General features: G+C 37.1%; 1 long non-coding RNA gene and 1 other non-coding gene across 2 annotated transcripts; both read right to left on the bottom strand.

Moving 5' to 3' along the window:
* Positions 1-5,169: 5,169 nt before the first annotated feature.
* LOC132029116 (uncharacterized) lies at positions 5,170-7,181 on the bottom strand. The gene is made up of 3 exons (XR_009407719.1): positions 7,050-7,181; positions 5,882-5,919; positions 5,170-5,727 (listed from the first exon to the last, which is right to left on the bottom strand). It is a non-coding gene; the product is annotated as an uncharacterized LOC132029116 (long non-coding RNA).
* Positions 6,383-6,449, bottom strand: LOC132000555 (small nucleolar RNA SNORD109A). The gene has a single exon (XR_009399404.1). It is a non-coding gene; the product is annotated as a small nucleolar RNA SNORD109A (small nucleolar RNA).
* Positions 7,182-8,484: the final 1,303 nt, after the last annotated feature.

The following is an 8,484-nucleotide window of genomic DNA, read 5'->3' as shown; positions in this document are numbered from 1 at the left end:
TACCGTCTCGCCGATCCGTCCTCAGCCTGCCCGCGCTGGACCGCACGTCTTCCGCGGACCCGGCCTAGCTCCGCGCATCCGAGGACAGGAAGGCCATCTTCTCTGGGCCGACCGGGGGCCTGCCTGGCGTGCCCACCGCACTTGACAAGTGTGGAAAAGGTGCATGCCCGTGTGATCCACGGACCCAGGGGAACAGCTCGCCATGCCTCTCAGAACATGCCTGGGGGGAAGCCTTGCATCTGCCTCATGGGGACCACCTGTCCCTCAGGCTTGGCTGTAACCGGGCAAGAGGCCACCCATTCCGGCGGGGCAGATCCGCCGATTCATCAGTCTCTGTGAGGTCGATTGTGAGTCTGCATGTATTCAATGTGTGAGTGGGAGCTTGCTGGTGTGTGTGTGTGTGTGTGTGTGTGTGTGTGTGTTTATGTGTGTGTGTGTGTGTAGGGGCATGTTAATGCGTGTTCCTGACGTGGTTTACGTTTGGGTGTGGCCCTGGCCTGTGAGGGCTTGGAGCCCTTGTAGGCCTTGTGGCCAGTTTGGAGGGAGGTGACTGTTCAGTATATTCTGCAGTCGGGGTGGCCATCATGTGGTCGCCCTTTGGTGTAGTCCTCCTAGCCTGGATAGAGCCCTCCTGTACAAGGACCCTTGGCCGCCCACCTTCTTTGCTGCGCCACAAGATCAGTTCCACAGAGTCTCCAGTCTCCACTTTTTACACCCCCGGGTGTTACTAAACAAAGCCAGAGACACCCTCTGTTCAAGTCCTTCTGGCATTGCACACTAGCTGTCTCTCTTTGCACTTGCTGGTGGGAAGGGAGGCCTCTGCAATGTGGTGTTTATCTTACTGATTGTCACAGCGTGCCTGGAGGAGACAGATCCTCAGCAAGTATCGATTATATTCCAGGGCACACTTGAAGACTGCCACTCCTTGGTCTTGAGGTCCGGGCCTTACACTGACCCAAAGCCCTAGCGATAGTTGTGGCAGCCATGAACTCTGCATAGGCCTCATGTCCGCATACTCAGCTGAAAGTACCTTGCCATGCAGGCAGCACAGCCCTTGGCAGTTGGTGCCCCTGTCCTGTTGAGGGCCAGCTTAACTCCTGACTGAATGGGCCCATTCCCACCCAGGGCACTGATCTGTCCATAGTTAGGGGCCTTTGTAGGCTGTGCCTCCAAATAAACATGCGAATACTCCTTGCCCGGTACACCTCTGTTCAGTGGTGAGCCCATATTCTACCATCAGGATTTATAAGTCAATAGAATTTTCTGTATAGTAATTTTGAAATGATGATTTTCATGTCAATTAATGTAGGAGTAAAATATTGCCAAAATTATTTTTGTAAATATGTCTTCCTTCATCATAACATGGACTTGGAATTCAATAAGCTAATCAAAAATATTTTAATATGTACAAAATATGAATACTTATATACATAATGAGCTTATGGTTTTCTGACTTGCCTGTGGTTAAATAGATAATGCTCTTTTTTAAGTAAGCTCCATTTTCATTATGGTGATTGAATTTACCACCCCTGTTCAAGAGCTGATTGAAATGTTGTCCAAAAGAAGAACACTCTTGAATATTCTGAGAACATCAGGCCCCAAGAAACACAGTATTCCATAATATTTCTTGGTAATGTATTATCTACATTTAAATTAAATACATTTCTTGGTAATGTATTATCTAGTATTTAGAGTATATGTGATATTTTAACCTTTTTTCCAAGTCTAATATAGAGCAAAGTGTATTCTTAAATTATTGAGCTCAATTAATTTGTATCTTCCAAAATGGCAAGTTTATATAATATTTTAAACTTTTTTTGAAGTATAATAATGATACAGTAATGTGCATGATTTCAATTATAGAGGTAAGTTCATTTTCATCTTTCAAAATGGAAATTTTCCAACAAACATATCCAGAAACAAACATTGCCAGCATTATAGAAACCACCCATGGTATCTTTCTGCATGACTCTTGAACTGATATTATCTTCTTTGTGCTTTAATACCTTTACTAACACTTTATTGTATACTATAGTTTTACAGTAAGCTTTAAAATAACATAATGTGAGTTCTCTAAATTTATTTACATTTTCTTGTTTTTAAAGATTTTATTTATTTATTTGACATAGAGGGACACATCAAAAGAAGGAACACAGCAGAGTGGGTGAGAGAGGGAAAAGCAGGCTCCCCACTCAGGAAGGCACCTGCTGTGGGGCTCGATCTCAGAACCCAGGAATTGTGACCTGAGCCAAAGGTAGACACCTAACAACTGAGCCACCCGGGTGCTTCTATTTACATTTTCTTAATCTCTTTTGCTATTCTAGTTAATCTACCTTTAGTATGAATTTTAGAAATATCTTGTTGATAACTACAAACAGGCATACAGTGATCTTTACTTGCATTGTAGTGAATCTACACATGAAATTGGAATAACTAACAACTATACAATACTGAGACTTCTGATCCATGAACAGTGTATACCTCTATATTTACTTAGGTCTTCTTTGATAATTTCAATCAGTGTTTTGCATTTTCGTCATAGAGATACTGCATATATTGTACTGCATTTTATTACATAAGTAGCTCATATTTGTGCTATTGTAAATGGCATTTATTTCAAATTCCATGTGTTTATTGCTAGTATATAGTAATATAATTGACTTTTATATATTGATCTTGTATCCTGCAATCTTGCTAAACTCAGTTTTAGTCCTGGGATTGTTATTGTAGATTTTTTTATATTTTCTAATATAGGTAATTGAGTTTCTTGTAAAAAAGCCCTTTGTCTTACTTTCTGATTTTTATGCTTTTTATTTACTTTTCTTGGTTTATGACTGTACAGAACAATATAAATAGATGTGATAGGAGAGGACACTGTTGTCTTGTTCACAATCTTAGAAAGAAAGGACTTCTTTTTAAAGATCTAATTTATTTATTTATTTGACAGACAGAGATCACAAGTAGGCAGAGTGGCAGGCAGAGAGAGAGAGGAGGAAGCGGGCTCCCTGCCGAGCAGAGAGCCCGATGTGGGGCTTGATCCCAGGACCCCAAGATCATGACCTGAGCTGAAGGCAGAGGCTTTAACCTACTGAGCCACCCAGGCACCCCAAAAGGACGTCTTTCTAAAACATACTGGGATGTACATTTTTATTTTAATTTAAAAAAATTTATTTTTTTTAGAGAGAGACAATCAGGGGAAGGAGCAAAGGGAGAAAAGAGAGAGAATATCAAGCAGGCTCCATGCTGAGAACAGAGCCTGATCTTGGGCTCAATCCCATGACAATGAGATCATGACCTGAACTGAAACCAACAGTCAGACACTTACCCAACTGAGCAGTCAGACACTTACCCAACTGAGCCACCCAGGTGCCCCTGGGTTGTACATTTTTTTTTAAAGATTTTATTTATTTACTTGACAGGCAGAGATCACAAATAGGCAGAGAGGCAGGCAGAGAGAGAGAGGGGAAAGTGGGCTCCCCACCAAGCTGAGAGCCCTATGTGGGGTTCGATCCCAGGACCCTGAAATCATGACCTGAGCCGAGGGCAGAGGCTTAACCCACTGAGCCACCCAGGTACCCCAGGGTAGTACATTTTTAATACCTGCCCCTTAAAGCATAAATATTATATGTGATACACTTCTATACCTTGAAATAACAAGCATGCACTACAAATGCACTTTTATATTAAAATAAATATTATATAAATATACAGATGGGAAAATATACAAGTGATTATTTGTAGGATCATTTGATTATACTGAAATATATTCTAGTGTTCCTATAATTTATATTCATCCTCAAATATTTTTCTCAATATATAGATAGATAGATATAGATTATATATAGATATATATTTATTTGAATAGTGGAAATTCTGGAGTTTACTTCAGTATCTGATAGGGCTCTTTTAATTTATGATGTTAGAATTATTAGTGTTCAAGTCTATTTTGTTCATTACTATTGATTTCATTTGAATGGCCTTGCTACATTCTGGAAAAATAAATACACACTTTATGTAAATATATATCTACATACATACACACATATATAAGTATAAAGAGAACACAAATATAACTACTCACTGTAGAAATGTGTGACAAGAACATTGTCAAGAAACAAACATTGACTTGGGCGCCTGGGTGGCTCAGTGGGTTAAGCCGCTGCCTTCAGCTCAGGTCATGATCTCAGGGTCCTGGGATTGAGTCCCGCATCAGGCTCTCTGCTCAGCAGGGAGCCTGCTTCCTCCTCTCTCTCTGCCTGCCTCTCTGCCTATTTGTGATCTCTCTCTGTCAAATAAATAAATAAAATCTTTAAAAAAAAAAAAAGAAACAAACATTGACCTCTTCCTAAAATATTAAACACCAGGTTCCAGGTAACATAAACCTTCTATATGATCCCGACAAGGAAGACACAGACTATTTTTCTTATTTATGGATATTTCAAATTATAAAAAATGATTAATAAATTAATATATGCAATTTTGTTATCTATTCACTTGATTAACCTAAAATAATATTGTTTATGAGACAAAGACCATATGGAAAATTGAATTTCTTTGTGTTTTAGAAAAATCTTTTTTGAATTTGGTTCTTTATCATTTAAATAAAGGCCATAGGGGGCACCTGGTTGTCTTAATGAATTAAGCACCCAACTATTGGTTTACATTCATGTCATGGTCTCAGATCATGAGATCAAATCTTGCATCAGGCTCTGTGCCCAACTTAGAGTCTACTTGCAATTCTCTCTCTCCCTCTGTCTCTCCCCACTATTGTGAGCTCATGATATGTCATAAATACATAAGTAAAACATTTTAAAATAAAATTAAGGCCTTAGAAAGATTTTATAAAATTTATAGTTTTTCACACCAAAAAATGAAAAGATAAATGTAAAGTCCCAATGATGCAAAAAGTAGCAATAATGATCCATAATGATATTAAAGATCTGAACAAAATCATCTATCATAATTTTTTTTCCTTTTTTAAATTTTTTTTTATTTTTTATAAACATATATTTTTATCCCCGGGAGTACAGGTCTGTGAATCGCCAGGTTTACATACTTCAGAGCACTCACCAAAGCACATACCCTCCCCAATGTCCATAACCCCACCCCATTTCTCCCAATCCCCCTCCCCGCAGCAACCCTCAGTTTCTTTTGTGAGATTAAGAGTCACTTATGGTTTGTCTCCCTCCCAATCCAATCTTGTTTCATTTATTCTTCTCCTACCCACTTAAGCCCCCATGTTGCATCACCACTTCCTCATATCAGGGAGATCATATGATAGTTGTCTTTCTCTGCTTGACTTGTTTCACTAAGCATGATACGATCTAGTTCCATCATCTATCATAATCTTAATCATGGAGTCAACATTATGAAACTATCACAATTTTAAGGAACTCCAATTGTAGCTTAATTTCATAAAAGAATATTTCACTGCAATATAAAACTAAAATCAATAAATTCTCCAAAGTTCTACAACTGTAAATCCATACAGAACTCATAAAATAAAATTTAAAATTTGGAAAGGAGGGTGAAGACACTCACCAAAGAAAATGACACATAATGGGGATTCACAGATGGCTCAGATGGCTTAACCAAGCATCTGCCTTTGTCTCAGGTCATGATCCCAGAGTGCTGGGATTGAGCCCCATGTTGGGCTCCCTGCTCAGCAGGGAGTCTGCTTCTCCCTCTCCCTCTACCTGCCACTTCTTCTCCTTGAGCTCACTCTCTCTGCATCAAATAAACAAATAAAATATTTTTTAAAAATGAGACATAAGGAAGATATCATCCTGTAAGTCATTGAAAAGATGGAACACAGAGACCTCAGGATGAGGCACAGAACACATGACATATGAATTTAAAGGATGCTGGTGTAGTTACTCACTGCTCTTCTCTGAAGTGGAGGACTTCATTCCATCCCATCTACCTCAGAAAAATATAACAGAAAGAAAAGCAAACATGTAATCTCTGAAAGTTGTCTACACTGAAAAATAACAAGCAGTAAAATCGATTCCATTGTCAATATTTAATATAAGTATGCAATATTTCCTTCTTTTAGCCAACTCTAATGATACTTCAAGTACTCATCACAGTTGCTTGAACTCTTAATTTAATCATTCTTTTGTTTCATGTATTACACAAGAAAATGTTCCCTGTATACAAATATCTATTGGCAACTCTATGTTCAATATGAGCAAAATGAAGCAAGTCTGGGGCCATACAACGTACCTAAAGTTGCATACTGCCTCATGAGATAGGAGGCTAACACCTTGCTCCAAGAGAAATAAAAGGCATGCTCACAGCAGTATTGTTTTTTTAACTTAAAGTCATCAAATACAGCCAGGCTTTGAGAGTCTTATTTGTCCTAGCAGAGGGCCACTCATCTGGACCTCAGATTGACATCTGGAATGAGTCCCTCAGCATCCTCAGACAATTGTGCTCATCATTGATCCAGACAAACATCCTCTCAAACAAATAAGCATTTCCATAGCCAGGCTTATTTTCTTCAGGCTTATCTACTGCATTATAAAGACTAGTAAATGCACAAGAGATGTTTTATTTAGTATCTGAATAATGGAACTCTTATGTACATAGAACAAAAGCATATAACCTTGGATTTTCTAATAAAATGACACAAAATAGAAGCATATAACCTTGGATTTTCTAATAAAATGACACAAAATCAATTGGGAAAATTTTAAAAATAGTCAAATAAAATTTCAAGGAGAAATGGGGATGCATTCATAAATGTGGTAGCAAATAAGGTATGATTACAGTAGAATAGGAGTTGAAACATTTATATTCTGGACTTGCCAATAATAAAAAGATAAATAAAGGAATATTTTGGTGCATTTCATTTTCTTTACCAGATTACTTGCATACACTATAAAATAGTACAAAAAGGAAATACATCAATGATTCCCAGAAATTATACAGGTTACTTCCAGAAGAGACTTTTTTAATTTAATGAAGGAGAGAAGTAATAATGAATATTCATTTAACAAAGTAGGCACATTTATGGGGAAAAGAAACCTATTATCAAAATATTCTACCTTAGACTTTTGAAATAATGAACCCAGAGAATGTGATGTTCTGACATCACTGGTCACAACACACACAGAAATTTAAAAGCATCAGATAGCTGCACATCTCTCTTCCCTAAAGTATGTTACTTGATCCAGTCTTTGTTCCTGCAGGAAAACATCACAAATAATATAAGTTAGAGCCCAGAATACATGAAATCCATTTAAAAATAAAGCACAATCATTTGTTCTTAGCCATCAACTATCAACCACAGATGGTTCTTAACCATCTTTGCCATTCATGTCTTCACTTATTTCCTCTCTGTATTATTCATTCTTCAAATCATTAATAGTCCTCTCTACCATGCTATGTAAAGTGGTGGAACAGCAATTTTCTTTTTGAATGAGAAACTCTAAGGTTGTATTCTACCAAATAAAGCCTTTATGAAGATGCTTTTTGATGCATAAATTAAAGGCACATAATAGGGATGTTGTAAGACTTATATTTTTGAAGTAAGAGATAAGAACTTTGAAAATCTAATACAACATATAAAAGCTAATGGAACAATTTTAAAAATTAAAAAACAGTCAAAAAGTTTCATAAGATATGGAAATTATAAAATAGAACAAAATGGAAAAGAACATCAGAAGATCAAGACATAAGAGGACTGAGATAGAATAACCATAGCCGATTTTTATTCAAAACAGAATGCAATTAATTATCTTAGGAGTCCATTAATTGGCTCGCATAGGTCTTTGAAGGATAAATGCTTGCTAGTGAACTGGGGGACCCAAAATGCTTGGTACAAGGAGCTGGACCTCAGAGGTTATGTAATGTTAGATTCCATTTAAATGACATTTTGGTAAAGGCAAAACTATAAAAATAGTGGTCACAAGAGATTATAGGGTAGAATGAGGGGCTGACTAGAAAGGAGTAAAATGAAAAGGGTTTTTATGGATAATGGAACTCCTCCATATCATATTTGTGGTGTTAGATATACTATTCTATACACTTGTCAAAATACACATATATCTGCACGATAGTGAATTTTACTGTAGGTAAAATTAAAAAAAAATAAATTAAAAGTACAAATATAAAATTGAAAACAGGCTGGGACAGGAACACCATTTAACCAAAGAACAAGATATTCATTGATTAAATATTTAATACATGCAAAACTGGTAGAATTCAAAACCATGAAAATTGTGAGCTAGCACTTAAATGAGTAAGTAGAAGTCCACCTTCATTTGCTTAGAATAGAAACAGTGTACTGTTCACCAACAATGGTTTTGTCTCTCATTTTCTTCACATTTTTTACATTCATTCAAAAGGGTACTTTTCACTTGCTGCTTATGACCTTGAAGTCACCCATGAAATCACACAAATGTTCATAAACCTAAAACATACTGAACCACTTGATTTACACATAAAAACTGGAGGTGATAATAAATGATGGCTGTGTCA

Source organism: Mustela nigripes, chromosome 13, assembly GCF_022355385.1.
Source record: "Mustela nigripes isolate SB6536 chromosome 13, MUSNIG.SB6536, whole genome shotgun sequence".
NCBI lineage: Eukaryota > Metazoa > Chordata > Mammalia > Carnivora > Mustelidae > Mustela > Mustela nigripes.
Note: the sequence above shows the minus strand (reverse complement) of the source record. Positions and strands in the feature narration are given on the sequence as shown.